Source organism: Stegodyphus dumicola, chromosome 6 (genome assembly GCF_044657685.1).
Source record: "Stegodyphus dumicola isolate Sdum_Otavi_A_Nest chromosome 6, ASM4465768v1".
Taxonomy (NCBI): domain Eukaryota; kingdom Metazoa; phylum Arthropoda; class Arachnida; order Araneae; family Eresidae; genus Stegodyphus; species Stegodyphus dumicola.
The window spans coordinates 186,405,316-186,420,252 of NC_140773.1; positions in this window are offsets into that span (position 1 = coordinate 186,405,316).

The window sequence follows — 14,937 nt, forward strand, 5'->3', positions numbered from 1 at the left end:
TCTGTAAATTTTCCACTTCACAAAGCTTTACTTTTGAAATCGATCAATTGCATTTCTAGAGATCCAGTATCAATTCCAAATGGCTCAATGTGGATTTCGTTACTGTTTGTGTTGAGAGGATTTACTATAAATGCTAGAGTGATTTTGTTGGTTTTGAATTGCTCAAATCTGTCAGCAAATTCATTTTTAATTTTTTTATAACTATGCTGAAGTAATTTGTGTCAACAGTTGCACTGGTTTTATCGTGATATTGCTTTAGAAATTGAAAATGAAGTAATTTACCGCTCTGAATATCTTCTGCAAAAAGAATTAATTTTTCTTCAAAACAAACCAATTCTTCTACCAAAACATAGGCTGGGTTTCCCTTTCCTTGCAGGTTTAGATTCAGCTCATTTAATTTCGCTGTGACATCCACCATAAAGTAAAATTTTGCAATCATTTGTCGTTCTCTAATTCAGGGTGATTAATGCTTTTCTCATTTAGGGATGTATTTATTTCATTCAAGCATTAAATATTACTATGTTTGAACTGGAAATTTTCATTCTTGAGTTACGTGAGTCCTTTATGTAAAAACTTTCCTGGAATGGATGTATTGAACCTTGATATATTCGTATATTCTTGATTTAACTGATGCTCTCTCAACTCGTGAATAAAATGGAATCGTGAAACGTGATCACAAGTTTAATTTACACTATATATTAGATATAGATTTGATAATCTGCTATATTAATTTGACCAAATTATTGAAGTGCTAATTTACTATGCTAGACTTGGAGCAAAAAGAAATGTTTTCTCATTAAACATAATTAAACCTCCATGACACATATTGAAAAGAAGCAAGCCAATTTAATATTTAAATTTTCGTAAATATCTCATTTCGATTGCTGTTGATACAGCGATACCACTTGAAGCAGCAAATGTATTAATGTATATATATATGTGTGTGTGTGATTGTGTTTCTATATATACTGTTGCGTGCGTACGTTATGAAATGAATGCACAAGTCCGATGAAAAATGAACAAAAATTTATTATTATCACAACAAAAATTCTTAAAACTTTCTCAAATTATCATGCAATATTACAATATCTCATAGTTATCTTTCAACTACTCAAATTTCCAATAGAACGTAATTCAAAACAGCTAAAGAACGCTAATCCGCGAATTCGCTACAATCAACAAGAGCAGTTTTCTAAACAACAAACTAAGCAACTGCTACAAACTGAAATCGAAATGGAGTGAATGCTTAGGCGGCATTTAGTAGCCTCTGCTACTTTAACCGTCTCTGTTGGAGATATGCCCTAAGGCGTTGGGAAGAATTAAAAATTAAGGTGATTTACACCGCACCGACAAAGGTGAAGCAGGAACATGTGCTAATGCACGTGAGTTGGTCAAGTAGACTTTGGAGAAGGAGGGTTCAAGCATCTGGCCGCCGTACAAGCTGTGATGTATCTTCAGTAGTTGAAGAAAGATGATACGTCGAGGCCAGTCACGTGGGTGGTCATCCACCCAAGTACTGACCCCGAGCTCTGCTGCTGTAAACAGGGGAACCTGTGTGTTGAAAAAGTAAAAAAAGAAATCGTAAACATAGTGAAATTCCCTCAAATGCTTCTAAGCTGGTGATTACTCTTCACTTTCAGCAAATCTCATCAGTGTCATGGCTGCTTTGAACCCGGCAGTAAACTTCTCAGCCGTGGTTTTTGCAGCGGGGATCTTCTCAACGTGCTCAACCATACTGTTCAGAAATTTTTTGATTTTAGGATCTTGGATCCAGTTTATGATATCCTTGTACTCTGTGGATGGGTTTTCCAATTTTTTTCTTTACTCTATCACTGTAGAGAGGTTTCATCTGGGTTTTACTGCTGTCTTCCTCTGTTTCGATGAATTTCGGAAAATCTGCCGGCGTAGGGATCTTAGCTGTTGGCTTCGCCTGCTGCTTCTCTGCTTCATATCGCTTCTTGTACCCTGTATGAACTTACATGCGGTAGTGAGCAGAAGATGCACTTAGGTTTTTCTTCTGGCTTTAGATGCTACAAACTGAGATGTTTTCCTCCTTTTATAAGATTTTAAAATCACGCGCTAGAATTTTCCAGTACTTTCTCGAAATCAAAAAGAGATATTTATTTTATTTAATGCACGCGCTCTTGTATTTTCAATTTTCCGGCTTAGCTTTCTTTTAATATTCGTCACGCGCTGCACTACGCGAGAAATAAAACCATTTAATTTATAATTGAACTAACATTAGCTTTTTAAATACCAAATTCGTAACAATACAGTAAAATATATTGAAGTATAGCATATAATATAATGCAATATAATATAATATATAATATACATGAAGTTTTGGAATTATCTTCTAGGAAATTAGCAACCATGATGAATATTATAATAAATGTCTCTTTTTGTCAAAATAATTCATTAAAGTTCAATAATTGTCAACTGAAAGGAAATAAGTCACTAAGAGAAAAATTTCGGAAAATTAAATTATGAGCCACTTTTATAGTAAAAATTGAAACAATTATTGCTATTATTAATTGGGAATTAATTGACTTTCCAAGGGGAACAAATCAATTTCCGATCAAATGACAATAATTAAAAGCTGAGAATGTGTTTTGCCGTTTTATTATGCAAGAAATAATGTCGAGAAAATAGTTAAAGAAATCAAAATTTCAAAAATAATTAAAGAAAATAAAAATGTCGAAAAAAATAATAAGCGAATATAATATTTGAAATAAAAATACCAGTAGCCGAAAAGCAAATGAATAAATACATTCGTAGCTCTTAATTATCATGATATGATCATAAATTGGTTTGTTCCGCTGGAAAAGTCAATTAATTTCTGATTAATAGTAATAATCGTTTCAATTTTTTACTCTTATTTGCTATATTTCTTACTATATATTTTTTTTTTTAGATTTTTATAAACGAGACTCACAATTTAATTCTGCTCAAATATTATTTTAATGAATTATTTCCTGTTGATGATTCTTGAAATGTAATGAATTTTTTCATAAAAATACGCCTTTATTAATTTTACTATTTTATTAATATTCACCATATTTGCTAATTTCCTCTAGAAAAATGCTTGGCGTATTGTTCTGTAATTGCAGCCATGCAGATTACTTACTTGTACTCACAATATGAGATTACAAATGTATTTAGGGGACTACCAGCAAAATGAAGAAAAAAATGTCTGATGTGGCCAACCCCATGTTCTAAATAGAAACGAGGTTTAAGTAAAGTATCACTTCCTGTCGATCGTTTGTAACCAAAGTCCAGTTTGTTGTCCAATAAATGGAGAAGTCTGTAATATAAATTTTGATCATTGATGTAATTAAAAAAGAAATAAGATAACTATTTTTTGTCATTTTAGTTTTATTTATTAAACATCACTTTCTCCGATTTTACACCGAATAAAATCACAAAATTTAAAAACAGCATATCTTTAGAATTCTCATCAAAGTGTTAAGTGTTGTCGTGCATTTTTATATTCTCTATGATATTAATTTCTATTATATTCTCTATGTTTTATATTCTCTATATTATTACTATACTATTTCTTTAAAAATAATATGCAATGTAATTTCATGAAACTCTGTTCGGAGCTTCAAGCAAAGAATCACTTCCAGTATAAAATTTTAGCTAAAATCTAGTATGTGATTCCCATCGGTATGAAAGTCTTAAAAACTAAAATTGAAAAGATTTAATTTATATTTCAATATATTTTTTTGATTAAAAATTGTTATGTACCTCAAGTAAAGTACCACTTCTGGTTGTCCATTAAAGACTGTTATGAACTTTAAGAAAAGGATCACTTTGGGTTGTCTAATTTTACCCAAAATCATATCAGTTTTTCACATGAATGCAGAAAGTTTAAATACAAAAAACAAAAATTTTTGCAAGGTTTTCTATAAGAGTTATCATGGTAGAAAAAATTGTCATACACATGCACATACAGAGACACACAGACAGACAAACATCATTGCAAAACTAGTAAAACAGGTGTTGTGGAAACCCTAATTCGTATTTATTCACCGAAAACTTACTATCAAGGTTTTAGCAACTAAATTGCTAAAACCTTGATAGTGCAAATAATGATTTGCAAAATAAATTCTTGAAAATAATCAAAAATGAATCTTAAAGAAATAATTTTAATTAATAGCATAATTAGAAATTTTATAAAGTTATCAAAAAAGACCAATAAAAATAAAAATTAAAAACTTTTTAAACAATTGTAGAGACCTTGGGTTTTTAAAAGCAGGAGTGATGAAAAATGAGCAACGCCCTCACCTGGAATACGCGCCCAGCGTGCAGACCAGTACACTACGAAGGCATGCTAAGAAGGTGGGAGCAATACCTTATACAGTCATCAAGATATAATTTACTTCGACGGAACTCGAAACAATTCATACTATATAAAAACTAAATAAAGTAGAATAGGAATTATAATTTTTTATTGTTTAAAAAATAACGTTTTGATAAAATGGGTTGCAGAACGTCCTTAAAATGTTCATATTCATATTTAATTTTTTCCCTTCAAAATTTGGGTGTTCCCACTCTTAATATAACATAAGTACTAGTTTACCTTATACGTAATTTATTTCCACCAAAGAATTCCAAACTTCTCCGCCGATACATTCTTTCTTTTTGGCCGATACAGATAATGAGCTTAACCTTAATTAATAATAAGTCCAGTTTAGTCTAATCTGGTTGGATGCGATTAGAGATGAACAAAGTAAGAGATTCCATGCAGTAAGAGAAGCAAATTCCATGCAAAGTAAGAGATTCACGCAAATGGATTATTAGTATGAAGATCCATTTGCGTTTCTGCAGCTGAGAACGGTGGTTCGATAAAACCATCGAAACTAGTCCTGTGAAAATTTGAAAATATAACGCTGATTTTTGTTGTTTGACTTCTGAATTAGTACTTTACATACTATTGTCCGTTTTAGAACTGTCACATATTGTTGTGATTTAGAATGTTCAGTCTCGCGTCTCATTTACATTGAACGTTCTCTAAATACTTTCGTATTAGTTGGAAATAACGTGGATTTCAAGCTGGCGGTTTCACTAACACGCGGATTTCTATGTAATATATATGTATACTTGAAAATTATTGAAGATTTAGAGCTGTTTGTGTAAAAGAACTGCTAGCACGCGAACTATGTAGTTTAAAATAGCAGAAAAATTAATAAAACAAAATGAGTTATGAGTATTTAAAATATATATGCAGTTACTAGTTTATTTTATTATTTATTACCCTAAAACAAACACAAATCTGTTCATAAATATTTTTCATTGTTTAATATAGTATTTTAGCAACACTTGAAGATTTAATATGGTGCAAATGGCAGCGAGTGAAATTAAACAAAAATAGCGATAAATAAAAAAATAAACTACGTTACTTGTTATATTATTTAATAATTCCACAGCCATTTTCTTCTATCAGTATTGATGGCGAGCTGAGATCTTGCAGGATTTGGTTAAAATGCGTCGAATGACGCTGATGTTAGACTGATGGCAGTAAAAGCGCCTACATGCGACAATCGTTGGTTTGTTTCTATTGCTTTCAACATATTGCTAAATTAAACGTGATGGAAAAATAGACATAGTAATTTTTAAATGGCACAGTTTGCATTTCACATTTAAATAGCCCAGCAGTTTGCAAAGTAGGCTTAGAACTGGTTAAAAGTTAAGAAATAGGTTTCTCTGCTCTTAAGAATTATTAGGCACTTAAAATGCTGGTCAGCCGAAAGTTCTGTAGAATGATTTGGTGGTAACGGAAAAAGGGGAAGAACCGTCCCCTGGAATGTTCTCCTTTCAAAATTGAAAGGAGCTGCAGAATTTGTGCTGTGGTATTATACTTGTAAGACCATTGGTGAAATTCTAGTATTCACGCGTACTTCTAACAAGCGCCTGGCCCCAGCCACCACCCCAAGCTCTTATTGGACACGACTTCTGATGTCATACAGTGACGAAAAGAATTCTCTGCAGCATTTTTGTGCGCCAAAAGCTTGATCTCGAGGTCATTTCAGCGCTGAAACAGGCGAAGCAATGGAATAATTTGCCATATTTGCGAAAAAATTACAAAAATAAAAAGCAGCTTCAGAAATATATTGTTAATATACATATTATTAGAAAAAAGGTGCAATTCGATGTGCAGTCGATAACCGTTTAGCAGTATTTTGGTCATTAGACGAATATCGAAGTCATTTGACAATAAACACTTTTATAAGATATAAAAGTTAAGAAACAAAACAATAATACATAAAAAAAACAGAATGATAACTCCAATTGATAAAGTCAAATAAACGATATTATAAGTATTTTACGATTTAAAAGTATCTTATCACTTTATCTTATTTTTAACCATAAATGAGGAGAAATTAATGCCTAGGATTAGAAAGTAAAAAATTAATCTGACTACGAACAATTTTGATACCAAAAAATCTCTGTATAACAAGCAATAAATGAAAGAAAGGTTATTTAATTATCAAACAGTTCATTTTTATAAAGAAATAACTAAATTTTACATTTATATCCCTTTTAAAAACACTTTTCTGCAAAATAAACCGCTAATTCATCAAAACTGCGGCAGACATTATTTACACAGTAAGAGTTAAGTGCTATTTCTTGACATTGCTGACGAAGCAAATCTTGTTAATGGTCTCCTTTTATATGAAATTATAAAATACATTTCTTAAATATCAGTATAGCGCTATGAATTGCATTGAATACAGATTGTTTAGCAAACACTATTTACGAATTATAAAGTTTTATCTATTCCATTAACATGATTAAACAATTTATATAAAAAGTGCCGACATATTTTCTTATACTGTTAGGTTCGTTTTAATTGCAAATATTCTGTTACATTGCACAAATTCACATTAACACAGGAGAGAACCAAATCCAAAGTAGTTATAAGTTCTCCTTGACATAACTCAAACGAAACAGATAATGGAATCTTTTCCATGGACCTTATAAGAGATAGACTAACCCAGTGGGCGGGGCGCGCGTCTCCGACATGTCGGCAAGAAAGAGTAGGGACGATCTGGTTTAATTTAACACTGAAACCTATGGCGTTTGTATCACATAACTCTTTTTAATTATTACATGTGATACGTTGTATAGTCATGAGATTATGAAAGCCACAGTTTTTTCCAAGTAGGATTTAATATATCTCATTAAGGCACTTTTTACTGCATTTCGCGCATTTTTTTTCACGCGTAATTCTTGTACAAACATCTTTACTTTGGTAAAACGGTAAAAACTCTAAGCACAAAATTTATGAACTTAAATACAATTTTAATATTAGAATTAAATGTATAAAAAATTTTAAAGAGTCAAAAGTGTTTATCATTATGTATTATGAAATATAATTGAAATAAAATTCCTTTATATAAATTGTGCTATAATACTCATCTATAATTTTAAAAAAGAAGCACAATTTTGAATTTTAAACAAAACTTTCAAAATTCTTTTTTAAATATTTTAGTACTTTTTACTTATTTACACCAATAAAAAGCATAAAAATTACAAGAGAAAAGTTCTTCTTTGAAATTTTCTATTAGTTCAGATTTAAAATATTATTTTCTAAAAGAAGTAGTTACAAATTTCCTTACAGCATAGGAAAAGCTAAAAAAATATCCAGCCCTGAAAGCATGCAATAGCTTTATAATTATTTGGAACGTGAATTATGCTTGATAAATATGCTAAATTTTTAAAAATCAATCTCAATTTCAAAAATAAAAATATGTAGAACTTCTAATTTGTGAAATGAGGCGCTACAACTAGCTTTTTCTTGACAATTATATACGCTGCAATAGGCAACCACTGTTAAATTTCTGCAAGTCGTCCCTACTCCTCCGGATGTGATCAAGGTGACAGCCGGCAACGCCTCAGACGAGGGAGTAAACCCTTTTGGGTTAGTCTATTTCTTATAAGGTCCATGATCTTTTCAGCCTGACGTCATAAAAGGCAACCAATAAGAACAGGGGTGTGTGGCTGGGGCCAGGCGCTTGTCTACTTCTACCTTCACCTGCCCCACTAAATCGAGATTATTCCTTTAATCTGACAAGCTAAACCATACATATGAAATGATGCATAAAATTTCTTATTAGTATGAAAATCTGAATAAAGTTTTTAAATTTTGGTATGTTTTACTATCATCAGATAAGGTCCAGACTCTTGGTAGACGTTAAGCAAATTATCGCTAAGTTTAACAAAACTATCGAAACTTCAGAAAGATATAAAAATAATATTTGATTTAAAATTTAAAATTAAGAAGAAGAGAAGTGGCACCTGGTGCTTAGTTCAAACAGGACTGGTGGAGAGATAACTTGAAGTAACAGTAAGTCAAATGTAAAATTTAAATTAAATAAGTTAGTAGGCAAAGGCTAAACAGACCAATTTAACGCCAAGTTAGCTCACAAATCTAACCGGCGTGCAGATTCAGTATCGGCAATTATAATGCAAGGCCGAAGACTATACAAATCTTATCTAAGCTAGCAACTTAGTAACTTAGCCTCGAGAAGTAGAACACACTCTGTCTTACCATCTAAATTACTTAGCTTAAATAACGCCAACTAATTCGCATTCTGGCGCGGAAATGGAAGGAAATGTAACAATAAAGATGTAAATCATAAAATAACTGGTTAATTAATATAAAAGAAAGGTATATATAATGTACAAAAACGAGATTTAAAGAAAAAATACTTTGTAAATTATTATATAGAAAAATTATAAAGTTATGTTATAATTTCAAAGAAATTGATCTCCAAGTTCTTTATCGATTGTTTAAATAATCGTTACCAGCTAAGAAAATAGTAGTATTAGCGTGGGGAAGTTGGTAACAGAAACGTTTTTATTTTTCCCTCTGTTTCTTTTAATTAATTTTAAAAAATTAGCACGAAACAGATATTGCCAAATTGTTTTAAAATTTGTATACGCATATTACAGTTTTAAAAACTGAACTATTGTTTGTTTAAAAATATGCTTAAGGTACAGTACTCATGAAAGCATAATATTTCAAATTATATTTCGAAAATTAAGATACTGTTCGTTACAACCCTCCATTTAACGAGCCATAAAATCATAGTTTAGTCATGCCTGGCATAACTATTTAATTTAATACTTTAAAGGAGGAAATATTATTGTTTCAACGTAGTTAGTAGTTAGGAAAAATACACGATTTTTAACACGCATGTTACTTTTAGTGACGTTTATATGGTCAAAATTGCATCTTGAACTCGAAGAAACACAGTAATAATAAAAGGAGTGTTTTGAACTATTGTAAGAATTACCACAATATGACAACAAAATAAGTAAATGCACTTGACAAAATGACACTCAAACTATCAACTATCGCAGTATAATAGTTCCACATAAACTTTCATTCACATAAAAGCGAAATATATGTGAAACGTACAATAATGAAGAGTAACGTGTAACAGACGAGGCATGCTTGTGTAGCATTTTCAGTTCAGAAATTGATACTGCCTTTAAATCTTTTAAATTTGTTCTGAGTTAACTTAAGTCATTGTGATATTTCTAAGATTAATTATATATATATAAGTTAAGAGAATCGGAAGTTTGCTTATGTGACGTACGAAATTTAATAGTCAAAGCCATAATCGTAATGTTTATTGAAAAATACCGTTTTATGTCTATCCAATTACGGTGGATTTCCTCAAAGGCGTTCTGGCCTCGCAAGAGGAAATGGAGTTACATTTAGTGCTACTTTAATTAGGTTAACCATGATGAAGTTTAACGATAAAGATGCTTGACATCCTTCTGAAGCTAATTTAATTGACTCGAGATGATGGCTCCCTATCCTCCCATTTTGTCATTTTAACAGCTGCTCTTAAATTGGCAATAAAATAGATAGAACCAAACACGGCAATCAATTGATGTAGCGTACCGATACGTTATACCTATTACAATTATTATAACATATTAGGCTGAAAATGAAATGATGTTTCTTTATATTAAATTAAAGATCTGTTAAAGCTGTCGCTAATTTTAATGGTACAGGTTAAAGCAATTGTGTGTAACGGACGTATAAGCAATTATATATATAAATGTACTAAATTAGCTATGCATTACATCTTTACTTCCTTGTACGAGTAAAGGACGTACTGAAATCGCGAAAAATTTTGGGTGCCATATTTCAAACGAAATATCCATTTTGACAGCTCTCGAATTCCTTTGAGCGATGTTTTTGTATGACATATGTACATACAGAGCGAATAAAGGACTCTTTTTTACAAAACGGATTGTAAAATGGTTTCAAAATGGATTCAGAAGAGATATTTTTGTGACGTCTTTCTGAAGTAGGTGCGCATGTATCTGGCATAACTCAAAAATGAGTAGTCGTAGAATGTTGAAATTTTGTGTATGGGTCTGCTGTAACATGTAATTGTGTATCTCCCTTTTTCATTACAACCTATCGCTCCAAACACACACACAGATAAATATATAATCCAAAGAGTACTCATCATTGAAGCAAAAACAATTTATAGAGACATTAGGTATTTTTTGAAAGCAGGCAAGATGAAAAATGTGCAATCGCCTTCGCCGGGAATCGAACCACGGACCACTGGAATACCGGAGCAGCGTGCAGAACCACTACACCACGAAGGCACGCTAGGATGGCGGAAGAAATACCTTATAAATTAATAAAGAAAAGAGGCGAATCTGTGCATTAGCTGCTAGATTGTAATGTAGAGACATTAGGTTATTTTAAAGCAGGAGTAGATTAAAAATGAGCAATGTCCTTGCCGGGACTCGAACCTCTCGAATATGCCCCAAGTTACCTTATAGTACATGATAATAAATCAAAAAGTAAAGGTCAGAACGAAAATGAAATAAAAATTCTGCTCCAAAAATTTGAAGGTCTTAAATCAGTATGGGAACCGTTACCCGAAGAGAGAAAGTTGGACCTTCAAATTTTGCAAACAGAATTTTTGTTTAATTTTCGTTCCGACCTTTACTTTTTGATTTATATATATATATTACAGTATTAGAAAATGTTTTTAAACAAAAATATAATTCTACACACTATTGTATTTCCAAATATAAAGGAAGATAAAAAATCAACAATATTTATGATTTTCACAAACAATGGAAACCTTCTCTTCATACTGCAGAGTTTATATTATTTGAAAAATGAGTTTTCCTCTTTATGTTAGCCATTTACAAGAGTGAATTAAATGAACTTGTAGGGTTTATATTTATTTTAACTAACATTTATTTTAAGTTTAAACTATCTTTCCTGTCAAGCCTTACTTTCCTCTGGAATTGCCAATGCCAGAGTATGTAAATTTTAGTAGAACGCGCAAAGAATTCAAAATTGTCAGCGGAAGTAATCTGAGTTAAATAGAAGGGAAACGAGTTCGATAGTGTGCTTTCTTGCTTCACGAGCGTGGAGGTGGCTAGTTAGAAATTGAAGAATTAAGTTTAGGCCTGTGTGCTTGCATCGGTAGATAGTTAAATCTTTCAACGTAATATTCAGAAGTTTGTTGAATTGTCAGCGGTATCTTAGAACGCGGTTAGGTTAGTTACGTTTAGAGAGACTCGTATTTAGTCACTTGTTATTATTCTTTTTTTAGTTTCTTATTTTTATTTTACCGCCGGGTCGGCGTAGTTTGTGAGCGTCAAGAGCACGCATCTGTAATTTCTAAAGTTGAATAAAAAGGGATTTAAACCCTTCTCCAGACTTTGTACACTTTCCAGTTCATAGCAGTCACCACTATTGTTGCGTGCAGGTTGGAAGCGCGCAACATTACAAACTAATAAAACTAACGAAAACAGAAAATGGTTAAAAAAAATTAGATGCCTTCACTAAAATAATGAAACACAGTAAAATGATAACATATGTATGCCTTTAAAATAAACTTAATGTAACAGCAAAAAAATTTAAATAAGGGGAGAGAAATCCTTAAAAATAAGTCAAACAAGGCATGTTCAGATTGCATATCTGATGTGCTAACCATAGCACCATTTCTGTACACTTTTTTTACAAAGACGCTGATTCCTTACAAATCCGTTTGATTCAGCTTTTTATAAAGATAACATCAATCACTCTTTGTTTGACGAGAATTTTGTGCCTATGCTCTGCTGTCCAATGACATTGCTGCTTGGAAAGTGACACAGTTTTATTGCTACGTGGTGACTAGCTTTAAAATATAAGAAACCAGGAGGAATATGAAATACTGAATGGCTGTTATTTACATGTATTCAATCGTCTGCGTATCGCATCAAAGCTGGTAAAGAAACTAATGACTCATGTATTCATTATGCGATGAAATTATCTGTGTGACACTTCAGACTCTCATGAAGATCATCCATTATTCATTGAAGCAAAGAAAAAAGAAAATATTGCTTCAAGGATGAAAATGAAGAAGTAGCCTCTCTTTATTAACTTCAAAGAAACAGAAAAAGGTAGCAAAAATTTATCTACTAAAGAAATATTTTAAACATAAAGAATTATATAAAATACTGAAGAAAAACAACCTTATTTCAGCATTCTTGAGGCGTGTGCAATATAACTCTTCCCGTCACAAACTCAGTGTCTATTATACAGGTTTTTAAGAGCTGAAATTTATGGTATTGGTCTTATATGTATTGTAGTATTTGTATGAACAAATATTTTAAAGGATTTGTAGGAATATCAAACTTCGTGCAGATTCTTGAGATGTAAGTGCAACTGACTCATTCAGCTAATACTAGAAATATTCGAGCCTCGAAGCCCATCGAAGACATAATTAGTTTTCCAAGTATTGGGTGTACAAATAAGTTTTGAGCCTATTTTTTTGTAACTTTGAAGCTTTGTTCAGAGAAATTGGAAGAATGTATTTTATTCAAAGTATTATCCATCGTTAGCTACGACTTTTCCCCATCTTTCATGTAGCATACCGATTCCGCGCTTAAAAAATTCCTCATCTTTCGAGGCGATCCAAGAACCGACCCAATTTTTAGCTTCTTCGTATGGCGAGCGTTGTCATGTTGAAATGCCATTAGCGTGTCTTTTGGCATATTAGGGACGTTTGAACTTCATAGTTCGTCTCAGTTGCATCAACTGTTGTTTGTAAAGTTCCCCAGTGATGGTTTCGTAAGGCTGCAGTAGCTCATAATAAATCACTCCGAGCTAATCCTACCATCACAGCATTAGCTTTTTGCAATGAATATTCCGTTTGCCGTTGAAATTTTGATGTATGGCCAGGCTTTCCCCACGATTTCCTGCGCTTTGTGTGTCGTAGTAGTAGATTCATGTTTCGTCCCCCGTCACGATTCGATGCAAAAATTCTGGAGCAGTTGTTCGCCCTTGATAAACGACGTTCGACGTCTCTTGGCTTGAGTTCATACGGAACAGAATTTCCTTGTTTTTGCACCATACCCATGGCCTTGAGACGCTTTGAAATCGCTTGTTGAGTTACTCCCAAGGTTTTCGCGAGCTCCTCTTGAGTTTGGCATGAATCTTGGTGAAATACCCCTCCAGCTCAGCATCTTCAAACTTTACTGGTCACATGTTTTTATTGATGGAGCATATTCCCCATATGCTTCAGAGAGCAACCGATGTCCATCAGCTGCACTTTTCTTCAAATTAAAACAAAAAAGAAGCGCTTCCCACAGATTTTGTTTTGTTGGTACAGAAGTTGACATGGTGCAAAGAAAGTTTGTTATTTACATTTCAGCGAAATGAAACAGACTGATTTTTTAAATGCTGGAGCTTTAACGTGAATATAGTTACAAGATTGCCCAATAGGATTTAATTCTAGTAACGCCATCCAATACATGTAAATTCCTCAAAAACGTATTTTTACACTCAATAAGTTTCTTGCAGCGAAGAAAAACGCAGTAGTCTGTTCAGTGGTGCCCTAATTAAAATTTAATGGACTCATCACTGTATGTATTTGATTTGACTTCCTGTCTTACCTTTTTTTCAGTATTTTTTTAAGTGGAGAAGAACGTAAAGAATTATCTGATTTCCGTGTGCGTGCTGTTGCGATCAAAATAGGTGGCACTTCCAATATAGAACTGGAAGATTCGAGGTTTGAATTCTATCGAGGACGCAACTAACTTTCCACATTTTTTGATATGGTAAAAACCTAACTCTTTATAACTTCTCCGAGAAATTTCTTTTTATAAGAAAGCCCTTGTGGTTGCCAATTTATTAACTAAGAGAAAATGTTTTTCATCCATGGAAATTGTTCCTCCGTTATATGTTACAACAGAGAGCTGGTATCATTTGCTATAGTATTAACAACTTTTTCTAATTTGAATTATCACCTTTACTATTATCGCCAACTTTTGCTAATTTGCAATATCACCTTTGCTAATATTAACAACTTTGGAATATCAGCTTTGCTATTTTTTGTACTGCCGAAACAATGCCGTGCCACCCTTGCTCAATATAACTTTTGCTAAATATCGCTTACCATCACATTTGCTAACAATCCTTGTTAATATATAAGGTATTTCTCCCACTTCCCAAGCGAGCCTTCATGGTGTAGTGGTTCTGCACACTGGGCCGGTATTAAAGAGGTCCGTGGTTTGATTACCGGCGAAGGCGGTTGCATATGTTTAATCTTTTCTGCTTCCAATTAATCTAATGTCTCTACAAGTGGCGCCCGAGCTAAAAGGGCTGTGGATGATGATTCTCCGCACCCAGGATTTGGCGACTAGGTCTCCTAAAACCCTAGTCGCCCTTTAAAAAGGGGAGTATATAAGACATTTCTCCCACTTCCCTAGCGAGCCTTCGTGGTGTAGTGGTTTTGCACACTGGCTCGGTATTTCAGAGGTCCATGGTTCGATTCCCGTCAAAGGCGGTTGCATATTTTTCATCTTTTCTGCTTCCAATTAACCTAATGACTCTACAAACACTTTGACAACTTACACGGTAAGGGAAAACACAGGAGTTTTACGAAGAAAGCT